This window comes from Miscanthus floridulus, chromosome 12, assembly GCF_019320115.1.
Source record: "Miscanthus floridulus cultivar M001 chromosome 12, ASM1932011v1, whole genome shotgun sequence".
Taxonomy (NCBI): domain Eukaryota; kingdom Viridiplantae; phylum Streptophyta; class Magnoliopsida; order Poales; family Poaceae; genus Miscanthus; species Miscanthus floridulus.
Genome location: NC_089591.1, coordinates 57,665,526 through 57,679,080, shown reverse-complemented (window position 1 = coordinate 57,679,080; position 13,555 = coordinate 57,665,526). Strand labels below are relative to the sequence as shown.

Genomic DNA, 13,555 nt, shown 5'->3' with positions numbered 1-13,555 from the left:
GAAACAAAAAATTTGGGCCACCTAGGACTCGAACACGGGTCTCGAGGGCTAAGTTGTGGATTTCAAGGAATACAGGTTATCCGATGAGTACTTAGAACTGAGCAGGAAGAATAAGGAGAACTCGCTAGCAAGCGATGAATCATCATCGTCTCAGCTCTCATGGCTACGCCAAAAAGATGACAGAATTTGAAGCAGAACTTGAAAAGATGAATCGCCTTGCTGAGGAAGGCGTTCAGGTTGAGACCGCCGATTGGGAGCCAAGATCAGTAATATAATGTATGGGGAGGAATGTATGTCACGCAGAGGATGGGAGTTTTAGCTCCACAAATCAACCCATGAGCGAACTCATCTAGAGGATCTCCCAGGTAACTGAGGAGGTGAGGCAAGGGACTCACACTTCTAATAGGGCGAAAGACGTGCTCACCCAAGCACTCGGAACCAAGGAGCACCCTGGTCGCTACTAGAGGAACCGGTGTTGTTCCTTAGAAACTAGCACTTCCTCCAAGAATCTAACACTTACCGGAGCCGCTCGAGGGGTAGAGCGGATCAGGAGGTAGAGTATTTGAAGGCGACTAAAAAAGATGGAAGAAAGAATGGATGCACGGATTGAGGCGACTGTTGAAGCATGAGTCCAGCAAATTTTGTTGTCCAAGGGGTCGGGAGTACCATAAAACCCTACTCCTACTGCCTTTAGCCCACAGTTTAGGGGTCGCAACAGCTACGAATCGACCTTGCTCGATGACGAAGATGCGAATATGCCTCATCCGGTGGACGGCATCACTAACCCATCAATGTCAAGTTGTACATCCGTTAGGAATGGACAAAGGACAAGGTGGCACTCGATCGGGCCTGGCCTACTAGAGACAGGACCATTAATGGCTGCCCAATTCCATAGGGGTACGCTCGTGTCACCATTGACAGAATACTTGATAAGAAGTATAATAAGATACACATTGAGTACCCCGTAGACTAGGCCAAAACTTGGTCATAACAAGGGCTCTCAAGTGGCCTGGTGTAAGCGCTTCATTAAGCTTGACCACCAATTATCCTCTGATGATGAGGACGATTGCGAACTTCGCCCACCCACGATGATCACTCACCATCTCCCAACAAAGATCACTCTCCTCCTCATCCCTTGCCATCACCCTCGAGAAGACAGAGGTCTCCTTCTATTCCTCCTTGTCCAACTCCATCTTCATTAGCCCCAAGAAAAAATAAGACTCCTCCTCCTTCTCCATCTTCATCAGCCCCAGGAAAACAAAATTCTCATCGTCATCCTTCCTCTTCCACCTCAGCCCAAAACAAGATCAAATGCATCCTCGCAGTCGCAGAAAAAGTCCTTGGATTCGGTCGCTAATGCTCCCAAAGTGGACCAACAAAAAAGAAAAAGGTCATTCAGTGGCAGCGTTACAAACTTGATGGAAGGAAAATTTATAGCACACATCTCGAAGGAATATTGTATTAGTTTCTTGCAATCTCTGTGTCTCACTGCCTCCGTTTTTGTTGAAGTCCAAATTCGAAAGGCAAACACAGAATCAGTATGCTACAACAAGAGCCGATGAAATACACAATGAAGATTTAAGGAAGATACAGAAGTTCCTCGAAGACAACCCTGAATTAACCATGGAAGAGGCCTACGACCATCTATTATGATGTACAAGGGACGGCAACACCGGCAATGAAGTATGAAAGGAGCAATCTTTTGGTTCCCGATCATGAGAATAAAAATTTGACAACATATATGCGCCAGTTGCATGAATATTACATGGCTCAAAGAACAGAGATAGAGGACTTTCGTTTTGAGGTTATTATCCAGTTCACCACATGTTTTTAATTATCCTGAAGAAGAGAAATTCGATGTCGAGTGGGAGTGCTTGTTCCAACTATACCAGAAATGCTCTCTCGATACATAAATGTTGACGCTGTGGACTATGTAAGTACCCTACGTGCATGATATTACAATTAACTACTCTATCGGGACACAAATTATTAACTTTTGAGCACTTCCCATGATTTTATGTAGGTATATAGCAAAATTTTGCATTCTAAAAAGCAAATGAGATAACATAGGCTTCTTGGACCCCTTGCGAGTCAATGAGAAGACAAGTCTAGGCCTCCATGGATGTGATGTGGAAGACCTGAAACAGAGATGGATTGTTGTTTTCGACAAATTCAAGATGAAGAATAAAATCCACATACTTCTAGCCTACAACTACGAGTATGTGTTCCTCGGCTTTTAATTTTATGCTTTTTTCGTTAAGATTATTCGATAATTAGGATTCCGTGATTGTAACCACCATTTCATCTTCATTTGTGTTAATCTTGCCAAAAATCTAATCGAGGTATGGGACTCAAAGAAAAAATCATTTCATCATCTGGATGCACTGGTGGCAGTGCTGAATTAGTAAGCGATCCTAATAACATATTATTTTCTAATCACACATACCACTTTTCTAACGTTTCTCCTTTTAATGTTGCTTAGTGTTCGAAGAAGACATATCAGTGGGACGCAGGTCCCATTCAAGGTTGTTGAAATAGAGGGGAAGTACCTAAAACAGCCGACGGGAAACAATGAATGCGGGTTTTATGTAATGTGGGCAATGTTTCGCTACATCGGCAGGAAATCAGAAGAAGCCGATAAGTTGATGTGTATAATCCTATTTAATTTATGTTTGTTAATCATTCAACAAAATGATTTACTGATTCCTCTTTGGATATCATCTTTTTTGAACTGACATCGCAAGAAATATAACCACGAAAGGTTGTTAGACATGGAGATCAGTCGCGCTGCAATCGGAGCTAGCAAAATTCATCTTAGCCGAGGTATTGAAAAAAGATGGAGTATTTTCCATTGCACAATCCGTGAAGTTCAAGGACCAGTATGGCCCAGAGTGGCTCACTAGATTATTGTAAGAAGTCCGAGAAGCATTGCACAATCTATGAAGTCCGAGAACATTTCTTTTTTATTTTGAGGGATCGAGACCTTGATAAGAACATTTGAACTGTAATCGTAACATTTGTAATGTTTAATATTGATAGACCTACCAGTCTAAGTAGCGTATATAAAGCGAAACCCGATTCCATGAAAAAATATAAATTAAAATAAATTATAAAACAATAAAATACGAACAGTGACATCACTGTCGATTAGCAGAAAACCGACTAGTGTTGTCGTAAACATTACTGTCGATTAGCAACAAACCGGTAGTGATGGCACTGCCGGCTAGAGCCACAAACCTGGCAGCGTTGGCTTAGCCATCACTGCCGGTTCTTGTCACAAACCGGCAGTGATTCGTACGATAACACTGCCGGTTCAAACACAAACCGACAGCGTTGGTGGAAATGAACTCTACCGGGTGGTCTTATGAACCGGCAATGTTGGTGGAACTGAACTTTGCCGGTTGTGTATAGAACCGACAGTGAAGTTGAAGAACACTGCCGGTTTGTAGGAACCGACAGTGATAGCTTACCCTCATCACTGCCGGTATGGTTGTGCCGGTTCAAAATTCGACAGTGATGGGGTATTTTGAATCGGCAGTGAAGTGCAATTCTGACATAGTGCATGTGAATTGATTGATACTGCATTATCTAATATTAATTAATTTTGATGTCATTGGGACACATTTATCTTTGTTTTAGGGCTCGTGTTTTTTGTTCTAAAATATTACTAAGAGCTATTGTTTATATTGCCTTGACTTGCATCTATAGTTCTATCTCTTCTAAATATTTGTACGGTTTTGTTTATTCCGGGTAGTTACGGAATACTTGAATCAAGACCTGAAATTTCAGTTACCGAAATATCAGGTACTATTGTGTCAACACAAATTTCAAGTATCAATTTTGAAAACCCAAATCATATCTTACTATTATTAATTAGAAGTTCCAAGAGAGGCACCATATCACTAGACATGCACGCTAGGAAAAACATAAATTCTAGAAACTCTCATGATAATTAGAAACATCTGGCCTTTAATTTGATAGAAAATTAGAACCATCTGGCCTTTAATTTGATAGAAAATTAAGAATGCCCATCTCATCAGGTTGCAATGGTGCTGCCTTTAATTTTAAACCCACGACCTATACTCAACCGAATTTAAAATGAGTGTTTCGGAGTCTAAACGAATTCAAATGAAAAAGTGGTCAATTATAAAGTTGTATAACTTTTCGGGATCTACAACTTTTGTTTTGATTGTTTCTCCATCTGAGGTCATTTAAAAATTTTAAATTTTAAATTTGAGAAATTCAAAGGTAGTTTTCCTTGACAAAATGATTTCAAATATAAAGTTATCAACGACAAAGTTTTTTAACTTTTCGAGATGTACAACTTTTGTTTTGGTCATTTCTCCAATCAGAGGTCGTTTGAAAAATTTAAATTTCAGTACGTAATTTTTACTATTCGACGACCATTTGTAGGTGCGGCTCTAGATCTAGCTGCTCTTACAAATGCATGTGTAGAGGCGGCTCGTTTTGCCAAGTAACCGCTCTTACAACACTATCCCACTGTCGATGTCACCTCACCCAACCTCCGTATTGCCGGACCGACAACAGAACAGCTCAGCTCTTCGGAATCGCTTCTCTTCAGCACGCCGCCCTTCTTCAGTGCCCGCCGCCGCTTGGTCCTGACACAGATGGTGATTGGAGTCTGTATGTACGTCTGCTCTCTAGTCCGCACAGCCTAGCTACCAACGCACGCTGCACAACACCAGCGTCAGGCTCGGTGGTCCGCACGTACAGGCACAGCCTTCCAACACGCGGCCTGGGGGCTCCATAGAAATGTATGTTTTCTTCGTATATATCTAGGTAGGCACCCAGGTTGCAGCAGCACTGTTGCATTGCACCGGATGAGACAGGCCCAGGTGCTACTTCAAGCTACCAAACACAGCAAAAACCAAATGATGTTGTGCTGGGTAGATACGGGCTACCAATCAAGTCTTAGGCTGCCCGCCGTCATGGCGCGTCTCTTCTTCTTCGTCCTCCTCTTTCCCCTCCTCTACTACCTCCGTCACCGGGCTCAGGCGCAGCGACTTCCCGCCGACCTTCCTCTTCGGTGCCGGCATGTCGGCTTACCAGGTACGGGCCGTACGGTAGCCGTTGCCGAGCCCAGCAAGCTAGCTAGCTCTAAACGCACGCGTGCATGTAGTCTGCATTGTTTATTGACTCGATTAAGCTGCGTGCCGTCATCATTTTTTTCATTATAACTTGCAAACTGGGGGTGGAGGAAGCCAACTAGCCAAGGTTCCTTGGACCGGCTAGTCGCTCTGCTATGGCCTTGTGTATTTGTGTCTCATTCTCCATATACCGTTTTCCCTTTCACTACTCATTTATTACTCAATGAAACTGTAGCTCTCCGCTAAACCTTTCAATTTTTGTTTTGCTGATCTGGTCATACCTGCAGTGTCGGATGATATAGGGCCTGTTTGGATCCACCAGTTAAATTTTAGTTGACTAAATTTAGCTGCTAGGGATCTAAACGGCCCAGCTAAAAGACTAGCTAAAGTTTAGCTAAGTTTAGTTGTTTTAACCCAGCTAAAGCCAGCTAAAATTTAGTTGGAGGATCCAAACACCTCAACTAATATAAACTAGCTAGGAGAACTTTAGCTGGCTAAAGTTTTGCTTTGAAAAACTCATTTCCTCTTAATGAAAAATGGGCTAAACCCCGATCGAGAAAAAAAGTTTTGCTTTGAAATTTTAGCTAGCTAAATTTTAGTCGGGTGGACCCAAATAGGCCCATAGTATGTTAGTTGGATACTTTGTATTCTATTGTTTTCCATTTATTTCCTTCTTATGACTATCTTACATCTCATTTTAGTTTGAAGGCGCCTACCTAGAAGACAACAAGGGCCTGAGCAATTGGGATGTCTTCACCCATATTAAAGGTGCTCTCCACTGGTCTCAGTTATGCATACAATGATCTAAGCCATCTAAGCAACTCAATAATAAGGGGTATAAGCAAACTATGGCCGCCTTGAGTGGAAGTTACTACTATTATATTATACTTAAGGAGATTCTAGAAGGAATAAAATTCTATGGTTGCGGCACCGCTCGCACGCATGACGTGTGTCCTCTAGCCCCACCACACGCATGGCCATACTCTGGATGGCTCCGTGGTTTTCCCTCCGAAACCGCCCACACGCATGATGCGCAAGTGGCTGTTCTGTCTAGCTAGCTGCTGGGGCTATGCATCGAGCTAGATTAGCACGGAAGGATACGTGGACGGCTCGTAGGCAGTTCTGTATTGCGACACGAGTGCATAGAATTTTTTTTCCATTCTAGAACAAGCGATTCTTGGGAATATTTTCAGCAAGGCACTAAATAGCGGTGGTAGCAACCGCTATAGCGGCCGCAATAGCGCCGATACCGCTATAACGTAGCGGACTAGATTTATTAGCAAGTTGGAACTTAGCTGCCGCTATTTGAGTTTGTGGGCCGCTGTAGCAGTCCATAATCCTTGGTAGCCGCCGCAATAGCATGCCATGATATACACCAAATGAATAAGCCTAGCCCATTTAAGATATTCATATATTTTAAGTAACCATAAGACTAATGGGATTGCTGCTTTTTTTACAATAATAATGAATGATGTTCTTACGAACTATTTATGGCTCTCATAATCTGTTTTTTTATAAGTTTTGATATATGATTTTTTTGCGAATGGAAGGGGAACTTATATTAAATATTAAATTCGGGCACGATACATCCCTAAGTTACATATAAAAAAATCTGAAATAAAAATAATATTCTATTCAGATTCTTCCATCTTCTTCTTTCCAATGACATTCCTCGAACGTCGGAGCCAAGGTACAGTCCTTGTGCCGAATCTAACGACCAACCTTAAAACATTGGACATGCCTCAAGATCCAATGCTTCGAACCAATCCAGAACGTATCTAAATCGCTGAAAGAATATTGGTAGTTGCATCGTCGGGTACGACATAGACTACAGATTCTTCACCTTAGGACCTTGTAATTCTCTCCTGTGACCATCGACAATGAGATCGTTGACCCGGAGTCGCTATCCTCATAGGGGCTCCCAGAAGCACCCCTCCGTTTGCAGATAGGCCACAAATTGGCCGTCTGCCGATGAAATCGACGCCTACAACGGCGATCTCATCGTGGCAATCACCAAAGTCATCGCAGGACACACTATCTCAACCAAAAATCATCTGATTTCATTAGAAATTTATTGGGAATGAAACTCTAAACAAACTGAAACTAAAAATAGTGGAAAAGAGAGATGGTTCCCCTCTCCTTCTTATCTCCGGCAAACACACCGGAAAGGAAGAAGGAGAGGGCCCCTAGGTGGAGGCGTGGCGACAGCCAGGCCAGGAGCAATGGTAGCGTCAGGCGTTTTTCTGGGCCGTAGGTGTCGGCTCCGTGCCTTGAAGTTCTTTGGCCTGACAAAAAATGCTTGATATATCATGACTTATATGTAATGCATGGAAGGAACACCATGTTTTTTTTCTTAATTTAAGTTTGTGAGACATCAATTTTTAAGTACAATTAAAATGTCTCGTTATACCCATTATTTATGATATATATGCTTAAATTTAAATGTAATTATCGTAAGTCGCTATTGGAACTTAGCGTCCACAATAGTGCCCTATATCCACGATCCGCTACCTCAACTACCAATCCGCTACCAACCCGCTATATGCTATTTAGTACCTTGATTGTCAGTGCTTTGTTGAAATGACTTTGAGATGTATCCTATTTAGGAGGTCATTGCGCACTACGCTTCCCTCTTTCTGTTTTTTGGTCTCAGGTTAGAGAATTATTTTACGCTCTTGAATCAGGGGTGGAAGTGAACATATTTGGCCAATGAATGTATCTTCTATTTAGAACTGGGAGGGGCTTATAGGAAATGAAGGGCCCGATTAGCAGCCTGTTCGCTTGCTTGTAAACGATCATAAATTTTCAGCCGAGAACAGTGTTTTTCTCTCACACCAAACCAGCCAGGATGACTCTCCTGCTCGGATTCAGTTCCTCTTAGAGTCGGCCTACTCGACTGCTCTCGACAGTCAATAGATTAGCGCCGTCCAGCAACATCCAAGCGCTCAGGTGGGACCAGGTTACTGCACAGGACCGGGTGACAGAAATAGCGGCCCATCTAACCCCACGACGCTAGGACACCGCGCATCATATCGCGACGTCGCCGTCGTTGTCGTCGCTCCCTGGGCTGCAAGACGAGGTCACCAAGGGGCGGTCGCAATGTGCTGCAGCCGTTCCCTGCACCGCCGGTTGCCGGTTTGCAATACGCGAGCACCGTCATCGCCGCCGCAGCCAAGCGCGCGGCAACCACTGCCGGCGGGGTGCACAGCACCGCCTCCAGCAAGGCAGCACGCAGCAGACTCACGGCCACCACCACCCGTGCAGTCGTGCACTAGGCCCGCGCCAGGACACCACCGAACTCTCGCTTGCAACGCCCGAATGTGCAGTTGCGCTGGGCACAGCTGCCGCACACCAGCTGCCCGCGTCGCACCGTGCAAGACCGGCTGCAAACGAAGACGACGAAGACGAAGTCGTCTTAGGCTGAGATGGGCCAGGTGCTGAGAACGTGGCTCCACTTAGGCCACGTTTTTGGAGGTAACGAGAAGCTGTTCCAGATGGCTCCACTCGCTCACAGAGGATCCACGGTGATAGTGACGCCTGTCCCAGATGGTTCCACTGGAGGTCTGGAGTCCACCCAACTAGGACCATTTTGTGCTGAAATCCTGAAACCTACCCAACCAAAATCACTGCTGGTAGACTCGATTCAGGAGGTGGCTGTCCCCGCTATAAGCTTGTGCGCTTTGAAAATCACAGACGTGCTTGATTTTGTTGCCTGTCTCAGTCTTGGCTATTAATTAAAAATCAGGAAAGATTGAGGATGGAAGCAATGGCGACGTGGCCGCTGACCATTATCATCGATACAAGGTAAGCATCATCAGAAACATAAAGACATTTTATTAAGTGCTCATGGATCTTTTTTAACCCTGCATAAATCAGTAAGATGAGGGGGTCGGAAGTTCCCTACAAATTGTAATAAAATCTCACTCAAAGTCAGCACTGGCAGGAGGACATAGAAATGATGCATTCGATCGGCCTCGACTCCTACAGATTCTCATTGTCCTGGTCGAGAATACTTCCAAGTGAGCTCATTCTCAGAATCTCATGAGTTACACCAACTGTCAATGCCTTTAGACCAAGCTCCCAGCTCGACAACACGCACAAAATCCTTCCTTAGTACTAGTGTATAACTTAAACTGCTTATACGTTTCAAATATCTCTGGTCAGAGGGTCGCTTCGAAGGTGTTAATCCGGCAGGCGTTAAATTCTACAACAACCTCATCAACGGCCTGCTTGGAAAAGGTATGCATTCTTTGATCTGTTATTATGTTGCAGGCTACGTACCCCCCTCCACAAATGCCACCACCCTGAAAAACAATGTAAGCCTTTCTATTCAGTCTCTTTCATCTGGGCCTAGCATTTGATACGCTTGGAGCAGGGATACATCCATTTGTGACGATCAACCACTATGACATACCCGAGGAACTCGAAGAAAGATACGGCTCGTGGTTGAGCCCAGAGATTCAGTAAGCCCATATTATACCTTTATCTACTGAGGATGCAGTAAGCTCATAAGTGGTTGTTTCTGCATTTCGGTTCAGGGAGGACTTCACCTACTTTGCTGAGCTTTGCTTCAAGATGTTTGGTGACCGAGTAAAGCACTGGGCTACATTCAATGAGCCAAATATTATGGTAAAGCTCGCATACTCTGCCGGGCTATTTCCACCCAACCGCTGTTCCAAGACATATGGGAAATGCCATTCTGGGAATTCATCAACCGAGCCCTACATTGCAGCGCATAACATGATATTAGCTCATGCAAAGACGGTCAACATCTACAGAAAGAATTACAAGGTACAAAAGACACATTTGGATCAAAAGGGAGTGGGAACTAACCGTGTGCTTGCTCTTAAATCCTCATGGAAGTGGCATAAGTTGTTTTCCTTCTTCTCCATTCTTCTCAGGCCAAGCAAGGTGGCTCTGTTGGAATTACACTATCTATGATGTGGTATGAACCACTGAGGAATGTCACAGAGGACCACGTAGCAGTAAGCCGAGCTCTGTCTTTCGACACTCCGTGGTATCAGTTGATTCAGTAACCTTCCATCATACTAGTATTTTACTATTGGAACTGACTTTTTGGTCTTCACGATTGAATGCTCACTTGATGATCTATGCTAAAACAGGTTCCTGGATCCCTTGTTCTTTGGTGACTATCCTCACCAAATGCGCCAAATTTTAGGTTCAAACTTGCCGAAATTCACAGAAGGAGAGAAGCAACTACTGAAAAACCAAATTGACTTCATCGGAATAAATCACTACAATACATTCTACGTCAAGGATTGCATATATTCTCTATGTGATTTGGACACCAAAGCTTCTGAAGCTTTAGTTTCTGAATCAACAGAACGAAATGGGATACCCATTGGAAAACTGGTAAAAGTCGGCACTCTACATTGCATTATTCTATTCAACAAGAATCTTACTTCCAAATTGATTTTGCACAACCTAACACCGGTAAATTAATATTGCAGACACCAGACCACAGCTATGTGGTTCCAAGCTCTATGGAGAAGTTGGTCATGTATTTAAAGCAGAGATATAAAAGCATACCTGTGTACATCACAGAGAATGGTGGGTTACTAGGTTTGGTAAAGCCTACATATTAGCTACAAAACATATGCCTTTGTACAGAACAATGATTCACTTCTATGCATCTTTATATATAGTACACTTGTAGTACACTGGTACCATAATAATCTCTGTCTGGACCTCTTGATCTCCCCATGAAGTCGCAAAAAAAAAAAAAAAAAAAACTCTTGATCTCCCTTTTTGGTCTTTCAGGTTATGCCCAAATAGGCAATAGCAGCACCACAACAGAAGAATTAATTAATGATACTGAAAGGTCAAGTTACATTCGTGACTACCTCACGTACTTGAGCTTTGCAATAAGGTTGTTGCATTCCTCAATTATCTTTTCATGTAAACTGCTCTGCAGCCAGGTAATAACAAAACTTTGCTACTTCTGTGCAGGAAAGGAGCAGATGTGAGAGGTTATTTTGTGTGGTCTTTGATGGATACCTTCGAATGGAACTCCGGTTACACCGTAAAGTATGGTCTTTGTCATGTGGATTTCAAGTCACTAAAGCGAACACCGAGACTGTCTGCTAAATGGTACAGCAAGTTTATCAAGGGCTATGAACAAATAGAGATGGCCTCTGAAGAATCACCTAAGCATATGGTTTCCTAGCACAGAAATACAGAATTCTCAAGGTCCATGTTTGTACATTACTCAGTGATTTGATAAAGATGTCTACACAGGAAATTATTTGGTAAATTTCCTCATGTCCATGTATGCCTGTGTCATATAGGAATCAGCTTGGGAGACGAGAAGATCTCTTGAAGATGAAGCTCGACTACAAGCGTATAGGATTTTTGAAAACAAGCGATCTGTTTTTCTTTCCTGGGTTGATTCCTGTGTTAAGTGGTTCTTTGTTTTTCTTCTTGTTCTAGCCTCGCTATGGATTACCAGAAGTGTTTTCCGTTTGTCTTGCTCAGTGTTTGTTTTTTGTGTTTTAATAAAATATAACAGTGGGGGGCTTTCCCAGCTGTTTTCCTGGTTCAAAAAAAAAACAATATGGTTGAATCATGAATGATGCAATTGTAAGCATTGAATCCACACATCAATGTAATCAGCAATTTCTTGCACAATCCAGTACACATACATATTGTCCCAAGAAGAATGGAAGTCCTCGATGAAACAATACCTGTGCATATGGCATTTGATACAGAAAAAACATTAATTCATTATTTTGTTGATCAAATCAGTTCTTTCACAAATCTCCTCTGAAGATTTTGCAACTGAAGTACTCATTCAAAGTTATAAATTATAGTAAATAGCGTAAATCAAGACACTAATTCTATATTGTTACCAAGGTTTCTGAAGCTGTATTTCTTAAGAATAGCATATAACATATTACATATACCCAAACACTAGATGCAAAAGTTCTTCCTCAGGGTACTAAAGTGAACTAATATATATCATGCCATTCATATGAAAAATTGTACATTAGATTTTTAACTGAAATGCTAGATTTTTCAGTAGCAAATATATTTTTCATCAACATATATCATGTGAAAGCCAACTCACTACCAGAATCTGCAATTACCTTGAGGGCCCACAGTTTTCTTGAGTGCCAAAACAAAACTGTCAAGGAAAGTATATTTTTCTTGGCGGCGTTACTAAACTCTCAAGAAATATATTTTCCTTGGAGTTGAAGTTACCCGCCAAGGAATATGGGTGTTTCCTTGGCGGTTTCTGATCACCTCCAAGGAAATTACTCATTTCCTTGAGTGTAATTGTAAACAGTTAAGGAAACTACTATTTCCTTGAGTGTTATTCTTAACCGCTAAGGAAAATACCCATTTCCTTGGGTGCTATTCTAAACCGTCAAGTAAATTATCATTTCCTTGGGGGTTATTGAATTTTCTTGATGGTTGGCAGCCAAGGAAATGCTTATAGGTATTTTGGTGACTCTGACTGAAAAAAACAATAATATCTTAAAGGTGTATGAAAATCCTAAAATTTGGCATGAGATCATAATATGGTTGTATTATCCTGCCATAAAATTTTCAACTCATATTAACAAAGTTGGACTATACTTATTCACAAATGGATAAATCTCTCACATAGTTACATAACTATATGAGAGATGTATCCATTTATGAATAATGCATAGTACCACTTTGTTTAAATCATTTAATTTTTTATGCAAATATTATACACTAAAACCATGTTGTCATACAAGTATGTAGAATTTTCTAACAAAGTTTAGACATTATTATAATTATCTTATGGTAATTTAGAGATAGAACCATGAATTATCCCTACCAAACAATTTTTTTTTGTCTAACTCCAAGATATTGGCTTGAATGAATATGATCCAAATGTATGATCCAAAATGTATGATCCAAATTAAGATTGGGAGACATCTATTGCATTTGCTTTGGAGTTTTGTATCTAGTGGCACTAGTTTATCGAGTTGGCTGTGGCTTTCTTGTTACTCTTTGTGGTTGCCGCCACCTAGACAGCTTGGAGCAGCTGGTGGTCGTTGAGGAAGAGTTGGCTTCTTATTGTACTAATCAACATTTACTAACCAACTAAAGCTTTTTGGCTGCAGAAAGAACTGCATCTACTAGCAGCAACAACTCTTCATTGCCACCAAGAAGGCTAGAATATTCTGTCCTTGTGGGAGTAACAGGGGGAGATGGCATAGGAGTAGTCGTCACAATTGTTGCTGAAGGTTCCCTTAGAGACTTTGTCCCCTTATCATCACTGACTTCCGTTGCAGCTCTCTCCTTAGCCTTTTGGGCTCTTTGTACTCCTTTCTCCTATATGTATCATATACATATACATAAGAGAATTCAGTAGCATGAGGCGTACAGCCAGGGTTACAGAAAAGAAAAAAGAATGAAGAAATCGGGAATGGCAATTTTCACTGTATGAAATC

General features: G+C 42.1%; 1 pseudogene; it reads left to right on the top strand.

The window, feature by feature from the left end:
• The first annotated feature begins 4,805 nt into the window (after positions 1–4,805).
• Positions 4,806–12,924, top strand: LOC136497470 (probable inactive beta-glucosidase 14; annotated as a pseudogene).
• The last annotated feature ends 631 nt before the right edge of the window (positions 12,925–13,555 follow it).